General features: G+C 41.2%; 1 protein-coding gene across 1 annotated transcript in view; it reads left to right on the top strand.

Moving 5' to 3' along the window:
* EML6 (echinoderm microtubule associated protein like 6) overlaps positions 1-17109 on the top strand; it is a 195785-nt gene that overhangs the window by 573 nt on the left and 178103 nt on the right. The gene's annotated exons all lie outside the window — the stretch shown is intronic.

The raw sequence follows: 17109 nt of genomic DNA, 5'->3' as shown, positions 1-17109 counted from the left end.
CAAGGACCTGAGCTGTGGGTATCATCTTTGGGAGGTTTCTGAGTAGGTTCCTCAGCAAGCAAGAGGACTTAAAAAAAAAAAAATCTCAAGGAAAATTTTGCTACAGGTAATTTGGAATCTTCATCCCAGATGCTTTGAAACTGGGAAATTTCTTCTGCAGTGGGTGGGGAGTTTGTTCTCTGATATTCCCCTTGGCAGTGTTTTAATGCCTAAAAGCTTCTTTATACACCAAATGGATGCTTCCACAACAGGCTGGCAGCTGCCGGACCACAAAATCCCCCCAGTCAGCCCACAGAATGACCGACATCTGGTAGCGGATGGCCAGGACCGTGGACAAGAACAGGACGGGATGCACAGCCATGTTAGGGGTTCCCCCTGTGAATTGGTAGAGGAACCTATTTTGGTGATTAGCCCTGCCCTCCCTTCTTGGGACCAGCCGCCTTGCCCTCCAGCCCTTGTCAGCTTCTTGCCTGACCAGAGGTGTGGTCCAGATGCTGCTCACAGGGAATCCGGTTCAGCCACGGGCAGTTAAGGAAGATTTCCGTGCTATGGGAGCCTCAGCCCACAGGGAAATGACTTGCTCAGGGTGGACCACAACTGACAGACCATATCTGAACCTTCCAAGCTTGTGTGCTCATTGGTGCAGAACCACTTCCATCCCACTTTCAGGATATTGCCCCTGTGCTCCAAGTTTGCCTTTTGTAGTGAAGTAAACGGTTAAGTGGTGGGATGTTAATGGTCTTAATTTCTCCCTGGGAGAAATTATTTTAAAGACTAGCTCCCCTCCCTGCCTTGAGTATTGTGCTTATTCCGGAACCTTCCCTCCCCCCCGTCCCCCACCACCACCTGAGACCTAAAGTTGAAAAATGTAGTAAAAACTTAATATTGGAAGATATAGTAAGATGTAGTTTTTTAAAATTGTGACTTTTAGAAGATGGGGATTTTAAGTACTAGGAGCTCTATTGTTCTGAAGATTTGGTGGAACTAACGTAAAACTTCCTTCATGTCACATATGACAAAACAGCTTTTCTTCTCTCCCGGAAATGGCAGTGGCTGTGATTGGGGCATCCCTACTAGTTCTGTCCTGGGGATTTTGCTTTTCTAATTGCCAGGCTGATTATTAAAGGCACAGGTGCAAGCGATTAGCAGTGACTCGTGAAAAGGTTAGATGTTTAAAATTGTAAACCCATTATGTTTTTGCTCTTTCTTAATGCAGTGCTTTCTATTACACCATCAAAATAAGATGCAGTCCTTTGGGAGAAGGGAGAGAGTGGCAATTAAACAGACACTTCCCTGGGGTTAAATAATATTTATGTGACAGTTCACTTAACTACTTTGAGGATTTAAACTCCTAACCTAATTTTTCTATAATAGGGAAGAAATTAAATGCACTATTGAAATGGAAGGTGGGTCCTAACCGGTTTGGCTCAGTTGATAGACCATCGGCTTGCAGACTGAAGGGTCCCAGGTTTGATTCCCGTCAAGGGCATGTACCTTGGTTTCGGGCACATCCCCAGTAGGGGGTGTGCAGGAGGCAGCTGATCGATGTTTCTAACTCTCTATCCCTCTCCCTTCCTCTCTGTAAAAAAATCAATAAAATATATTTAAAAATAATAAAAAATGAAAGAAACTGAAGGTGGGAAAAGGGTGGAGTTGCAGTAAGTTGCTGTTGTGACTGGCAGCTGGACTAGTGGGGAGGTAATGATATCTGGCTTAAAGAAACACTCAGATTTGAAGAAAAGATGAATGAAATTTTTTTGTATAACTGGATTTGCAGGGAGCCCTACCTGATGAAGAGAAAAAAATCAATTTAACTTCTGGCCTATTTATTAAGGTGGTTATATATTTACACTGAATAGTGACACAGTAGTAAGCATGCCTTTGGAGAAAGGACTTTATTGCTAAATGTTCCATATTTGGTTGGTCTGAGTATGCATAGGTGAGCAGAATTCTTTAGTTTGCATGTATGTCTTTGTACATAGGAATAAAATGAACTCCAACAGGTTAAAAAACACAAACCACAGATCATTATGCAAGTAATAGCTGCAAAATTAGAATGTTTATGCTTTTTAAAATTTTGCTTTATCTTATATATGTAAATCTTTGTTTTTATCCTGCCAAATTGTTTTCTAAAACAGCCGAACAGTTTTATCACCACACCAGCATTGTATCAGAGTTTGAATTCCTTCACGTCCTTACCAACACTGGTTATAGTCTGTCTCTTTGATTATAGCCATCCTACTGGGTGTAAAGTGGTATCTCGTGTGTTTTTTAAATCCCTACCCACGGATATTTGTCTGTTGATTTTTAGAGAAAGTGGAAGGGAGGGGGAGAGAGAGACACACACACACAAACATCGATGTGAGAGAGGCCCATCAATTGATTGCTTCCTGCACGCATCCCTACCAACCAGGGCTGGGGATCAAGCCTGCAGCCAAGGTACGTGCCCTTGACCAGAACTGAACCCGGGACCCTTCAGTCTGCGGGCCAGCACTCTATCCACTGAGCAAAACCAGCTAAGCCATCATGTGGTTTTAATTTGTATTTTCCTAAAGACTAATAACATTGGTCAGTTTTTATGAATGCATTTATATATCTTCTTTGGAGAAAATGTCCATTCAAATCCTTTGGCCATTTTCTATTTGGCTTGTCTTTTTATTTTTGAGTTCTAAGAGTTCTTTATATATTGTCAATCTAAGTATCTTATCTGAATATATTATTTGCAAATATTTTCTTCCATTTAGTGAGTAGTTGTTCCACTTTCTTGATGGTGTCTTTTGAAGCACAGAAGTTTTAAATTTTGTTGATGTTCAATTTATTTATTTATTTATTGTTGCTTATCCTTTTGGTGTTATAGCTAGGAAATCATCACTTAATTGAAGGTCATGAAGATTTATTTCCATGTTTTCTTCTAAGATTTTGTATAGTTTTAGCTCTGACATTTAGTCAGGTGGTCCATTTTGAGTTCATTTTTATATATAGTGTGAGGTAGGGGTTCTTTTGCGTGTGGAAATCCAGTTGTCCCAACACCATTTGTTTAAAAGACTATTTTTCCCCCCATTGAATTGTCTTGGACATCTATAGCCTTTGAATTTCTCTAGCAGGGTACCCATTCCTCTCACATAGAAAATACTGAACATTTGGGGACCTAGAAATGGAAATAATCATTAAAAAGTTTAACCCAACCCTGGCTGGTATGGCTCAGTTGATTGAGCATTGTCCTGTGCACTGAAAGGTCACTGGTTGAATTCCCAGTCAGGGCATATGCCCACATTGCGGGCTTAATCCGCTACTGGGGTGCATGCGGGAGGCGGCTGATCGATGTTTCTCTCTCTCTCCCTTCCTCTCTCTCTAAAATCAACAAAAACATATTTTTTAAAAATGATTAACCTAAAAGTAATAGAAATCCGAGGCTTTAGTTTCTATCCCATGTTTGTGAAGATGCTGTTAGATCCTATGAAGGATATATAGATTTTTATATATTTAAAGAATGTAACCTTATACTTGGAGGAGCCAGTGCAGTATTTAGTCCCTGCTAGCTTAGGGACCAGCAACAGTTTATATACCTTTGTTTACTCCCAAAGAGCCCTGCTTTTTAAGAACGAATTTACAGCCTTCAGCCTTGCTGCTGGAGACAGATGAGGGGGTGGAGATGGTATAGAAAGCAGAGGGTGTGGTCAGAGAGGGTGTCCCTCAAACTCTACTGCTTTATCAGTCAGTTCCTTTCTTTCCCCAGTGGGAGGCAGGCACCTGGATGGCCACAACCCAGGAATTGTAAGATTCCAGGATTGCCATCTAGTTCTCTGCCACTCTCTTTCCCATCGGCATGAAGGAGGGAGCGGCAGGCCAGCTCTATCTCCCTAAAGAAAGGAGCTTTCTCTGGACTGGCCGGAGATATGAGGCGGAAATAGAAATAGGCTGGTCTGAGAATTAGTCTAAGTCTATTGAGAATCAGTGTAAGGCACAAGGATCATAAGGTGATGAGAATCTTTTGGAACTCAGTCATAGGGAGGAGTATGGCTGGCCTCTCAGGCACTTGCAAGGTAAACAGGCAACTGGTCTTTTCCCCTGTTTCTTCTTCTTGCAAGTGTTCCTGTGTATCACAGGGATTCACATCTCTGCTTCTCTCTGGATAATATGCTTTTATTTTCTCTGACTGCAGACTAGCTTATCTTAATGATCTATTTTGCACATAGACACAGACGTGCGCGCGCGCGCACACACACACACACACACACACATCTACCTTTGCCTTCAGCACACGTGACCATCCAGCTTGGTCTTACAAAACCAACTGAGTTGATCTTTTGAGCCTTAATTTAAAATGGATCATTAAGTTAAGAAGCCACAAAGATTTCTTGAGTGTCCTATGTGTCATGCACTGTACTAGGCACTAAGGACCCAACAGTGAACAATATGTACCTCCTCTCAAGGAATCTATAGGGGCAATATTTATAAATGAGCCGCTGGATATGGTGTGTTCAGGTCTATCATTGTTAGCCCAAGATGTCTGAAAGCCTCAGGACAATGCCTAGCCCATTCATGGGAGGGGGTGGTGGTCAGAGAGGACCTTCTGCAGAAACGAGCATCATTAGATTATTTAAACTCTGGGCTGGTCACTTGGGCTGCAGTGTAGATAATGGATTGTTGGAGAGACAGTCTGGAGGCACTTGAAATAACCCAGGTGTGAGATCATTATGGCAGTACGCAAGGAAAGTAATGAAAATACTCTGGAGATTCTAGATTCCTGATGATTGTTTGGAAATAGGGTTGGGGGAGAAGGAAAGTATAAGGTAGGGTCAAGTTTCTGGTTGGATGGTGGTAATCATTCACCAAAATAGAATGGGGAACAGGTTCCAGGTCAGGGGGTGATAAGTTCAGCTTTGAACATATTTAGATTGAAATGTCTGTGGGACATGCACGAGGTGATTATACATTTATATGGGTCTTCCTGCTCAGGAGAGCGCTGTGGGAGTTGTAGTGAGAGTGTTAGGAGTGAATGAGATAACCTAGACAGAGGGAAGAGAGGAAAGAGAAGAGGCCAGGGCTAGATTTTTTTAAAAAATCGTTATTGTTGAAAGTATAACATATGTCCCCTGCCCCTACCTCCACCCCAGGTCTTTACCGCCCTATTGTTTGTATCCTTGGGTTATGCATATATGTATATAAGTTCTTTGGTTGATCCCTTCCCACCCCAGGGCTAGCATTTTGAGGAAGGTGAACTTTTAGGAGATCAGCAGAGGTGCTTGTGAAAGATGGGACCAGTCAGAGGGGTAGGAGGAAAACCAGAAGAGTGGAATGTCCTGGAGGCCAAGAGCAGAGAGGGCACCAAGGAGGCCTTCAACAGTGTCCATAGGAGGGTATATACTAGTAGCAAGGTAGGTCTGGAAAGTGCCCCGTGGATTTAGCAAGGAGAAGGTCATTGATGAATTGCTTTTGCTACATGAACGCTGGGAATTATTACTTTCCTCTGGGTTGTACTTGTATCTGGGTTTTAAACTTTGTGTTATAGCAGTTAGAATTCCAAGGATCATTTTCTTTTAGCTTCACTTTTCTTCTTACAGCCCCTTTATATATTTTGCTCATGCGCCAGTGAGTTTTATGCTGCAGTGATAGTAAGCAGTCATCTCAGCTTAATGACTGATCTCCAGCCGACTGTAGCTCTCTTTGTATTCTGGACAATGAGAGACATGGTGACAAAGGTTGCTTCTTGGTAAAAAGCCTTCCCGGTCTATTATTCTGCATGCACAGCATGCACAGACACAATCACGTCGGCCAGGCCACGTTTATCCATGTGAGAGCCTGGCCTGCTGACAGTGAATTCACAAGTCATCTTTCTTGTCCTGAGTAACATTCAGTTTTTTAGTCTATATGATAAAATGTAAGGAAGAGATATGGATTCTTGAATGTTTTATAATTATTTTCTTCCCAGAATGTCGCTTGGGTTTTTTTTATAATCTATAGGAGAAAAGTGAGATGTTCAATTAAGTAAACCTGTTCAGTGCTTTCTGTGTAAATGACAGCACTCAGGGTACAGCGATGACAGTTACCCATGCAGGAGACATTGAATGCCTGCCACTGCTTCCCTCTTCACCTCCATCATCCAGTCAGCCCCAAGGACAGACGGTCACATCCTCTCTATCTTGCTGCTTCTGCCCTGGTTCACAACCCTGTTAACTTTTGTCTGGATTAGTAGAGTAGCCTCCTAACTAGCCTTTCTGCCCCCACTATCACTCCCCTGGTCAGTCCTCTCTTTGAAAACCTGGCTAAACATTAAACAAACACAGATTTATGAGCCCACTCCTAACGATTCTGATTCAGTAGGCCTGGCCATAGCCCCCCGAAATCTGTATTTAAAGAAATTTCCCATAGAAATATAGATAGGTGTACACACACACACACACACACACACACACACACTTTTCTTTCCCTGTCCATTGCAAGAAGCGACAGTGACACACCAAGTACCAGAACTTTAGGATGGTTTCTAAATTCCATTCTTCACACAGAAGGATCAGAACTTAAAAAAGCTTATTCCAGATGAGGGGAGAGGAGGCAGGGAAAACACAGAATGAGTCTGGAATAGCTTCCTGTGCTGGAAAGGATGGCAGTGCTAAAAGAACAAGGGAGATATCATAATCACACAAGGGCCAGCTTGAGGGGACGTTCACTGGCCACCTCTGGGGTAATTTGAGCTTGAATTACAATCCTTTGAATAAAATAAAAAGCCATGTATCTATAGCAGTGGTTCTCAACCTTCTGGCCCTTTAAATACAGTTCCTCATGTTGTGACCCAACCATAAAATTATTTTTGTTGCTATTTCATAACTGCAATGTTGCTACTGTTATGAATCGTAATGTAAATATCTGATATGCAGGATGGTCTTAGGCGACCCCTGTGAAAGGGTCGTTCGACCACCAAAGGGGTCGCGACCCACAGTGGAAAAAAATCAATGGATGTTATAACTTGTGGTGAAAGTTTGTGAAGGAACATGATATTTGCTACAAAATATTTATTAATTACAAAGGACAAACAATAACCACATTGACGAAACCTGGCAGACACCACCTTAACCAAATGACTAAAGTTAACATTCACAATAATGGGACAAACCTTTTAAAAAAGGTTCCCCAGCTCCCATTGGTTTGGCTCTGTGGAAAGAGAGACAGCCTGGGGACTGACTGAAGGGTCCCAGGTTCGATTCTGGTCAAGGGCATGTACCTCAGTTGCAGGCTCAGTCCCTAGCCCTGGTCGGGGTATGTGCGAAGGCAGCCAATCAATGTGCCTCTCTCACATTGATATTTCTCTGTATGTCTCTCTCTCCCTTCCACTCTCTCTAAAAACCAATGGGAAAATATCCTCAGGTGAGGATTAACCAAAATAAATAAAAAGATAGGAAAGGTTCCCCAAGTGGTCCTGAGTTCCGGAATCCCTGAACTATGCCAGCGCTGGGATTAGCTTTGGAAAGTCCAGTTCTGATCTGTCCATGCCCTCCTTAAAAACTCTCGAGGGCTGTCTTGCTTCTGGAATGGGCTTCACACACTTGGGCATAGCCCTGCCCTGCCTTTAAAATATATATATATATATTTGATTTTTTTTTTTTTTTTACAGAGGACATTTTTGCTTTTTTTTTTTTTTAAGATCTTAAGTATGTTTTTTAAAAAAACATATTTTATTGATTTTTTTACAGAGAGGAAGGGAGAGGGATAGAGAGTCAGAAACATCGATGAGAGAGAAACATCGATCAGCTGCCTCCTGCACACCTCCCACTGGGGATGTGCCTGCAACCAAGGTACATGCCCTTGACCAGAATCGAACCTGGGACCCTTCAGTCCGCAGGCCAACACTCTATCCACTGAGCCAAACTGGCTAGGGCCTGCCCTGCCTTTTTGCCATTACCTCCTGCCATAATTGTGTTCCTTTGCCCTCCCCCACTTCTGCTCCCATCACCTCATACTCCCTGCAGTGACTGCACATGGTCTGGCTGCTTAGAATGCCCTGCCCAGTCTCTGGGGGTAGAGTCATGCTCTCTAGAGGCAACTCCAGTGAACTGTCTGCGAGCTCTCTCTGGTTTCTTGAGGCTGAGTCAATGTCTGTTTCCTCAGTAAACCCTACAGTGTGTTCTCCATACCTCTCTTATGGCACTTCTCACATTATGCTCTAATTTCCCATTTGTGCGTTCCCCACCGCTCTCACCCAACATACCACCCCCTCTGTGTTCTGCAGGCACTTTATGTGGTGGAAAGAGCTAGGGCTTCAGAGCTAGGCAGGCTTAGGTTAGAATCTGATTCTACCACTTATTAGTTGTTACCCAGCCAGCCTCAGCTTCTTCCTCTAGACCTCAGATAGGTTACTGTGAAAATTCAATTAAATAAAGCATGTAAGGAGTTTTGCAAAGAGAGTTAAAGAGAAATAAAAAGAAACCTCACTAGGCCCTAAGTTTTAATTTATATATGTACATACAAATACTTTACATATATATTTTTTCAACCTGTAATTCTGAAAAATTCAGAGGTATAATCACATAGCTAATAATTCATAGACCCAGCTTTGAACACATTTCTATCTGACCGCAAAGCCTTTCTCTTTCTGTTACATGGAGGCTATAAACCAGGAAGGAGAGATAGAGGGAGCCATCTATATATATAAAAGCCTAAGCGACTGTTATGACTGAAGGACTGGAATGACCAGATGACCAGTCCCTATGACGTGCACTGACCACCAGGGGACAGACGCATAATGCAGGAGCTGCCCCCTGGTAGTCAGTGCGCTCCCACAGCCAACCTCCTGCAGTCCCTCCCACCAGCTGGCCGGCCACCCTGATCGACCCCGATTGAGGTGGGCCAGCCGGACACCACAAATTCGTGCACTGGGCCTCTAGTACAATCATAAGAAGCCTCTTGTGAAAATGTTAAACTAGAGTCACAGTCTCAACCCCATTCTTGGGAGTGGGGTGGTGGTCAGAGAACATAACTGGATGGAGACCCAGATTAGATAGTCTCTTCTATGGATGGCCCCAGCATGGATGAGGGTGAGCCTCGTCTCATAGGTATTGATTGAGTGCCGTCCAGGAGACACTCCTGGTGATTGCCACATGTGAGAGATGAAAGGAGAGCAGGTGACCTGATGGGCTTAAGATGGAACCTGGAGCCCTCCCAGTGTGGCTCAGTGGTTGAGCATCCACCTATGAACCAGGAAATCATGGCTCGATTCCTGGTGGGGGCGTGCAGAAGGCAGCCAATTGATGATTCTCATCATTGATGTTTCTATCTCTCTCTCCCTCATCCTTCCTCTCTCTGAAATCAATAAAAACATATTTGGGAAAAACCAAAAAGGTGGAACCTGGTACACACCCTTACCTTTAAGTCAGAAGAGAGCAAAAGAAGCACAAAAGGACACAGAGGAAGTGAGAGGATGCAAGGACTTGGAAGGCAAGAGAGGAGTCGACGTCTGTCTGTGCTCTGGAAAGGCAGGTGGCGAGGGGTCCACTGGAAGCCCAGCAAAGAGATGGACTGGGATTGAGAGTTAAAACAGATCAGGGGAAGAGCATTGTCATTCAAGTAGTGCAGGGGCAGAGCCCAGATTGCAGAACAATGAGTAAGGATGAAAATGTGGAGGCGGTGGGAAAGTGTTCGGTAAAACACTTCTTTTTTAAAAATGTATTATATTTTTGAAATATATTTGTATTGATTTCAGAGAGGAAGGGAAAGGGAGAGAGAGGTAGAAACATTAATGGTGAGAGAGAATCATTGATTGGCTGCTTCCTGCACGGCCTGTACTGGGGAATGAGCCTGCAACCCAGGCATGTGCCGTGACCAGGAGTTGAACCATGACCGCCTGATTCACAGGTCGATGCTCAACCATTGAGCCACACCAGCCAGGCACAAAACACTTCTTGATAGCTGGAAGATTTGAGTCACCTATTCTGGGAGATTAAGTGCCCTCAAGATGCCATCTGTTCCAGTAGGGAATATGAATGAAGGTGCAAGTTGAGCAATTGTGTCTCTTACTCCCCAAACTATCCTTAATCAAGAGGCATATCTGCTTTAATGCAGCAACAAATCAGAGGTTTGAAAACCCACCTTATTGTTTTCCTAAGAACAGGCTTGTGACTTCAGCTGGTTTTTTATAATGACTGATTATTTCTTTTCAAAACTTACACAGCAATCTGTTTAAATGCCTTCAGGAGGGAAAATAACAGAAGAGGAAAAAGAAAGGAAAACAGGTGATTTTGTTGTTGCTGTTAATCCTTGTAGACTGTTACACACTGCAAAAAATTATAGGCTCAAATTTCACATAATTCAGAGCTTAGTTTTTTCAGAGCAGATTTTCTCTTTAAGTGATAATATTTTTTTGTTATTTTATAAATAGAAAATGATGATCTGTTTCTAGGTATATTTAATTCCATATGTGTTCCAGTTTCATCGAACCCTCTCCTGAATCTCAGAAGCTAATTCAGCAGCTAGCATTTTCCTTTTGGGTGCCACAAAAAAAGTGGAAATCATATTCCCAGCAATAAATCAATGAAAGCATTGAGCAGCAGCATACCCCCAGTGGTGACACAGAGGTGCCATGTCCAGGAGGCAGTCGCTAGAAGACGTCCTAGAATGGATCCAGGTTGTCAGTTGCTGGATGTCTAAGTGACTTTTCTCCTGTACTGTGTGCACGCCAGAGGCTGCGTGTTTCTACAGCCTGTGCTCATGTGGCATGAACACCAATCCTTGACCTTTTCCCTCATGCATTCCTAGGGATTTTAAAAAGAGACTTTATTAAATCTTTAGGAGATAGGCAACATTTTTGGTAAATGTGGTAATGTATAAATCATACTAATTTTAGAACCTTGCCAAATGTCTCCCTTATGTTGGTGGATCAAATGTTTCCCTTGTTTTCATAATTAGACCCCTGTGTGCAGTGGCTTCTGAGTCCTCAGTCTTCACGTGTCCCGAGCAGCCACTGCACCCTTCTTAACCACAATAGGAGCAGATGTGCAAAGGGCACCCTTCTCCTCATAGTAAGTGTGCTTTCTGGGTAATAAGATAATACGTCTGCTAGACTGATATTTGGGTAGTAGTAAGTGAAAATAGGTAGCCAGAAAATACACACTAAAACAAGACAGGAATTCAGAACACTATAAGTTTATAATGAGGTCTTAAAACTCTCTGTTTTTGTTTTAATCCTCACCCGAGGCTATGTTGATTGATTTAGAGAGAGAGAGAGAGAGAGAGAGAGAGAGAGAAACATCTATTGGTTGCCTTCCATACACGCCTCAACTGGGGGTCGAACCTGCAACCTTTTGGTGTATGGGATGACACTGCAATGAACCAAGCCACTCGGCCAGGGCAAAGCTCTCTGTATGTTTTTAAAATTTAGATTATTGGCTTTGTTCAGGGATTCCAAAACCCTGATTCAGAAACTAAACAAATATTTGTGAAATGACAGAAAACAAAATGAACATTTCTGCTGTAGCCTTGCTTGTCACTATGGTATGAGAAAACTAGCATGTATGGTAGAAGCCCATGTAATGAGTGAAATTAATTCCCACTTAAGACTAAAATGACAAAGAAAAAATTGTACTTGCAAGGGGGATTAGAACTTAGTAAATTTATTTCAGGCTCTTTGTTTTATTTTATTTGGGCCATAAGCAGAAAATACTAAGTTAATTAGCATAATTGATTTTATGACATGTTATTTATCCCTGAGGTATGTGAAATTATGAAAGAAATTGAAGCATATGTGGAAGGATGCTAAACAGTTTTTGTTTCTATTAATATACTTACTTTAATCTTGTTTATTCATAACGACATTATATAAGTTTATCTAGGATTACTACTTTATATTAATACTGGGATTACAGAACTGAACCATTATTACTTCTTCTAATTTTGTGCCTGGTTAAATTTTTTGTAATTTATAGGTAAGAAAATTTACTTTAATATGCCCAAAGTGTTTCAGTAATTCTGGAGGAAACCAATTCCTTTTAGTGCAGTTTATTACAAAAGTAAGGGTAGAATCGTTTATTGATTTTTGGCAAGCCATCCAAAGGAAATTATAGCTATTTGACAGAAATCTCAGGAAAAGTAAACAGTAGGATAACAAGAAATTATCTAAACAGTAGGATAACAAGAAATTATCTGTGATTATATGGTGCCAGAGAAAGACTCAATAAGGATTTACTTCCTTTTCTTGCAAAGGTTTGCCCCAGTGCTTTTGGGAAGCATAATTTTTAATGATCCTCAGTTGAAGTTATAAACAAAAATCATTGGTGTTATTTTTAAAAATATATTTTTTTATTGAATTCAGAGAGGAAGGGAGAGGGAGAGAGAGATAGAAACATAAATGATGAGAGAGAATCATTGATTGGCTGCCTCCTATACTCCCCAAGCCTGCAGCCTGGGCATGTGCCCTGACTGAGAATTGAACCATGACCTCCTACTTCATAGGTTGACGCTCAACCACTGAGCCAGGTCTCAGGGGTGTTATTAAAACTAGAGGCCTGGTGCATGACATTCTTGCTGGGCAGGAGAGGAGGGTGTCCCTCAGCCTGGCCTGAGACCTCTCGCAGTCTGGGACCCCTTGGGAGATGTCTGCCTGCTGTGGAGGTGGGAAAGACTCCCGCCACTGCAGCTGCACTCACCAGCGTGAGCCCAGCTTCTGGCTGAGCAGCGCTCCCCCTGTGGGAGCGCACTGACCACCAGGGGACTGCTCCTGCGTTGAGCATCTGCCCCCTGGTGGTCAATGCGCGTCATAGAGACCGGTCGTTCCACTGTTTGGTCAATTTGCATATTAGGGTTTTATTATATAGGATATATAGGATAATCTCATAAGGACCAGCCTGGATTGGGACAATATGGAATCTGGTTTTGGGTTTTTTTTTTCTTCGGCTATAGGGCTACATTCTCTTTCGTTCACTATTGTCCTCACATGCCCAGCACAAAGCCTGGCTTGGGGAAACAACTCAATAAATTTTTGTTGACTTGAATTGCTCAGAGGCCAACATTCACCTACTGTGATAGTCAGAAGAACCCCTGAACTTCATGTTGGTCTCTGTTCTCTGTCTTAGCATTCCTGTTGACGGGCACTTAGATTGTCCACTCTTCTAGCCAATGCTGGAGCAGACATCCTTAGAGTTCATGCTTTCTAGAGAGTATGTGTGGGTGTTTCTGTAGCAGATATTCCTAGAAGCATGGCCAGGGTATAAACGTGTACATTTCATGTTGTGATAGATACTGACAAAAATTGATTTCTTCTTCCCCACCTTAAGGATGAGTTCATTCTAGGTCATCATTTTTCAGCATGTCTAGCAACCCAGTGTTTTTTAGTTACACTGTGTTTAAATTACTCAGCGTACTTAGAGTTGTTGTGAACCTCACAGAATCTCAATTTTGCTATTTTTTAAAGTTGCTTTTCCTCCAATATAGTATGTAGATATGCTCATTAAACAAACTTTTGAAAAAAGACCAGAAAGAAAAAATTGTCCAGAGGTGGACACCATATCTCTATTCATTTTTATAAGTTTTAAACTCAAGTATACATATACCAGAAAAGCACACAAATTGGTCTGCTTGGCGAAATTTAGCAAAGTGGATACGCCCATGTATGACTACTACATACATCAAGAAATATAATGTCACTGCACCCCAGAACACTCACCTGCTACCTCCTAGTCAACATCACGTCTTGAAGATAACCCCTCTCATATAGATAAGTTTTACCTGTTGGTGAACAGGGCTAGCGGTAAACATGAGGCTAAAGGAACACTAACTATATAAAAACAATTAGAAGCCTGTTGCACAAAGATTTGCGCAATAGGCCTTCTCCTGGCTGCTGGCACCGGTTTTCCTCCAACACCCGGGACCCAGGCCTTTGGTCCAGCTGCAGTGAGGCTTGGCTTCTCCTCTGTAGCTGCAGCAGAGAAGCCAAGCCTGTTCAGTCTTCGCTTTGTGCCTGTGTATGCAAATTAACCACCATCTTTGTTGGGTTAATTTGCTTAGTCGCTCTGATTGGCTGCTGCGCGTAGCAGAGTGACAGCAATTTTCATGTTTCTCTTTTATTAGTGTAGATAGTAATATCTTGTTAAGTGTTTAAAATGTGTGTAATATTTTTTAAATGCCTCCTAACAGCAATAGTTTTAAAGTTGAAAGGGACTTAAAGCGTTCCAAGTTATTTCTAGAAAGACAATAAAGGTATGGACTAACCCTGAACTTTTAGAAGTCAAGGGTATATGTTGTAGTTTCTGGGGTAACCACCAGAAGAACTTACAAACTAATCTATGAAAGAAATGTAACAATAAATCCCTCACCTTTTATAGAGGATATAAAATTTGCCAACGTAACTAGCTAGCCCTCTGGTTTCTTCCCAGGACTACTCTCTTTTGCATTTCAGGAAATAAATTTATGTATGTGAGAGAACAGTTCTTAAGGTTTATTAATTAGGTTCAGAGTAAGATGCAAATTAATGCATCCATCTTTCAGTAGAAATTATTTAAAAGAAGTGGATTCCTTCACCGTGCTAACCGCTTACATGTCCTAAATGCATTTCCCTAGACTTTGGGACTTTTTTTCATATCCTCTGTTGAAAAAAAGTTGATATTTTCAGTTCTCTAGTGTCTGGCATCGTTAAGATCTCTGTAGTATAATATCTTCCCCAACCCCCTCTTGTTTTGTGGTTTTATTTTTAAATCAAAGATTTTTGAGATAATTTTCTGATGCCATTTCTCTCCACACCACTCACATCTTATACATGACCCAAGACTGAAGTTTGAAGTCAGACAAATAATCATAATTAGATGTAATATTTTGGGAAACTTCCTTATTTCCTTCCCTTTCTCCTTCTTTTCTTTCTTCCAGTGGGCTTCTTAAAATTTTAAGTATAGATAAGGAAATAAGATAGTTAGCTTTATTTAGGAATCAGTAGGGTTCAGTATATACTGCAAGATCAAGGTTCAGACTCTGATTCTGGGCCATTACATAGAAGTATAACAAAATGTTAGTAGCCTTAGCTGGTTTGGCTCAGTGGATAGAGCGTCCGCCTACAGACTGAAGGGTCCCAGGTTTGATTCCAACCAAGGACACATGCCTGGGTTGCGGGCTTGATTCCTCCCCCCACCCCCAAATTGGGGGTGGGAAGAGGCAGACAATCAATGATTCTCTCTCATCATTGATGTTTCTCTCTATCCCTCTCCCTTCCTCTCTGAAATCAATAAAAATACTAAAAAAAAATGTTAGTAATCCAAACAGCCTAATTACCGTATCAGTATTTTTATCATTTTATAGTCAAATTGACCTGTCTTAATTTATTTAGAATTTAACTTGATACATTTAAAAATAATCTTTGAATATTAATTTGTAATTATGTAAGTAATACACGAGTATATTTTCCTTTAAACTTTAGAGCATTTTGGATAAAGCTTCTGTTTCCATTCCTGATCTCCCTCCATTATCCTCAGAGCTTAACCACTGTTCTGCAGTTGGTGTGTATCTTTTTGTTACTGATCAAGTCCATGTGCCTGATGCTCTGAACCAAAACTCCAAATGTCAGAGTTTGGAGTAATGAAGGGTTTATTGCTGGAGAAGGCACCAACTGAGAAGATGGGAGTTCTAATACTCAAATCTATTTTAAGGAAGTACAGAGTTCAGACTTCTTTTATGTCCGGAGAAGGGAATACGGGAGGGGCTGTTTTTGTAAAAACTCTAGCCTCAAGCAGAATTCCTCTTGTCTGAAGGAGCCGTTGGCCTAAAGGCCTTGGGAACAACGTAGGTTTGAACATGATGGAGTCAGAGACCGAGCCTTTTACTGTTACATTTTTAGTTTTTATATTCACATATTTACCCAAGAATTTACCCAGGATGCTTTGTGCCTGTGTGTGTTTTTTTTCTTTCTAAATAAATTCCTCCACTGAAAGATGTTTAGGTTCTTTTGCTTTTCAAACAATGTTTTAGTAAATACTTGTACATATAGGGAGGAGGGATCCTTCTAGGAAGATATCTAGAGCTGAACTTTGTCGGTCATAGCTATGCCCACTTTCAACTGTAATATACTAGTATTCTGCAGAATTGCATTACCAAAGAGGCAGCAGGCCTAAAGAGGACCTGTTTCCCCACGGCCTTAGTATATTACGCTACCAAATTTAATTATTTTTGCCAAATGTGATTCTGTCTGAAGAAGTCAGTTTGTGAATGTTCTATCTTTTCCTCTCATGAGCAAACCTTGACAGCTAACTGCTTCTCTTGCTCTGGAATTCAGAAGTTTTCAAAGGTGGTAGAGGTGCACATGAGATCCATTCCCCAACCCCTAACGTCTTCCTACTAGTTTGAAATGAAAGGAATATATTTACTAGAAAAAGAACCTGGGCCAGATGGGGAGAATGAAGATTACCCTTCCCTCTGTGTCGGGGGAAGCCTAGAAATACAAACTTTTTGAATATAGAAGAGATGAGGCTTCGTATGATGAATGGTGATCAATGATGTTCTAATTAAGCTGGGAAGTTCTGAGCTCCGTAATCAGTGTCTTTGAGGTTATGCTAGTGAAGTTAATCCAAAGTTATTTTAAAAACTAGATTTTAAGCGTCTCGGCTTTAAGGTTTTAACTTCTATTTTATTCTTATTAATAGTGTAGCTGAATGATAATGAGTCTCATCATTGTTGAGAGATTGTTTTCCAAGTTATTTCATCCAAGAATATGATTATAAATGGATTACAAATGTCATTAATAATTCCAGTTGTGGAGTGGTCTTGTTCAGTGTTATAAACTTGAATTTTGCGAACTGGAAAGAAAAAAAGCACGAATTACGGTGTCTGTTTCCACTAACCTTGGGGAAAGTGTCAGGACTTTTGAAAGTTTTGGTACTTCCATGTTATAATTACTAGCAAGAAAGTTGAAAAAGTTATTTTTCATTTTCAGAGCAATTTACCAGTTTTATCTAACATAGGTTTAAATGAATAAATGTAACTAATGAAAATATAAAATATTTGGTTAATCATTTTGAAAAACCACAAAAGCATAAAAGTAGATTATGAATCACATGTAATATGATGGAAAGTGCTGCTTTCACTAATATAAATCACAAATTCTGTATATAGCTTGGTTTTAACTTGTCTGAATTATAATAT

This window comes from Myotis davidii, unplaced genomic scaffold (genome assembly GCF_000327345.1).
Source record: "Myotis davidii unplaced genomic scaffold, ASM32734v1 scaffold6, whole genome shotgun sequence".
In the NCBI taxonomy this organism is placed as follows: Eukaryota; Metazoa; Chordata; class Mammalia; order Chiroptera; family Vespertilionidae; genus Myotis; species Myotis davidii.
Note: the sequence above shows the minus strand (reverse complement) of the source record. Positions and strands in the feature narration are given on the sequence as shown.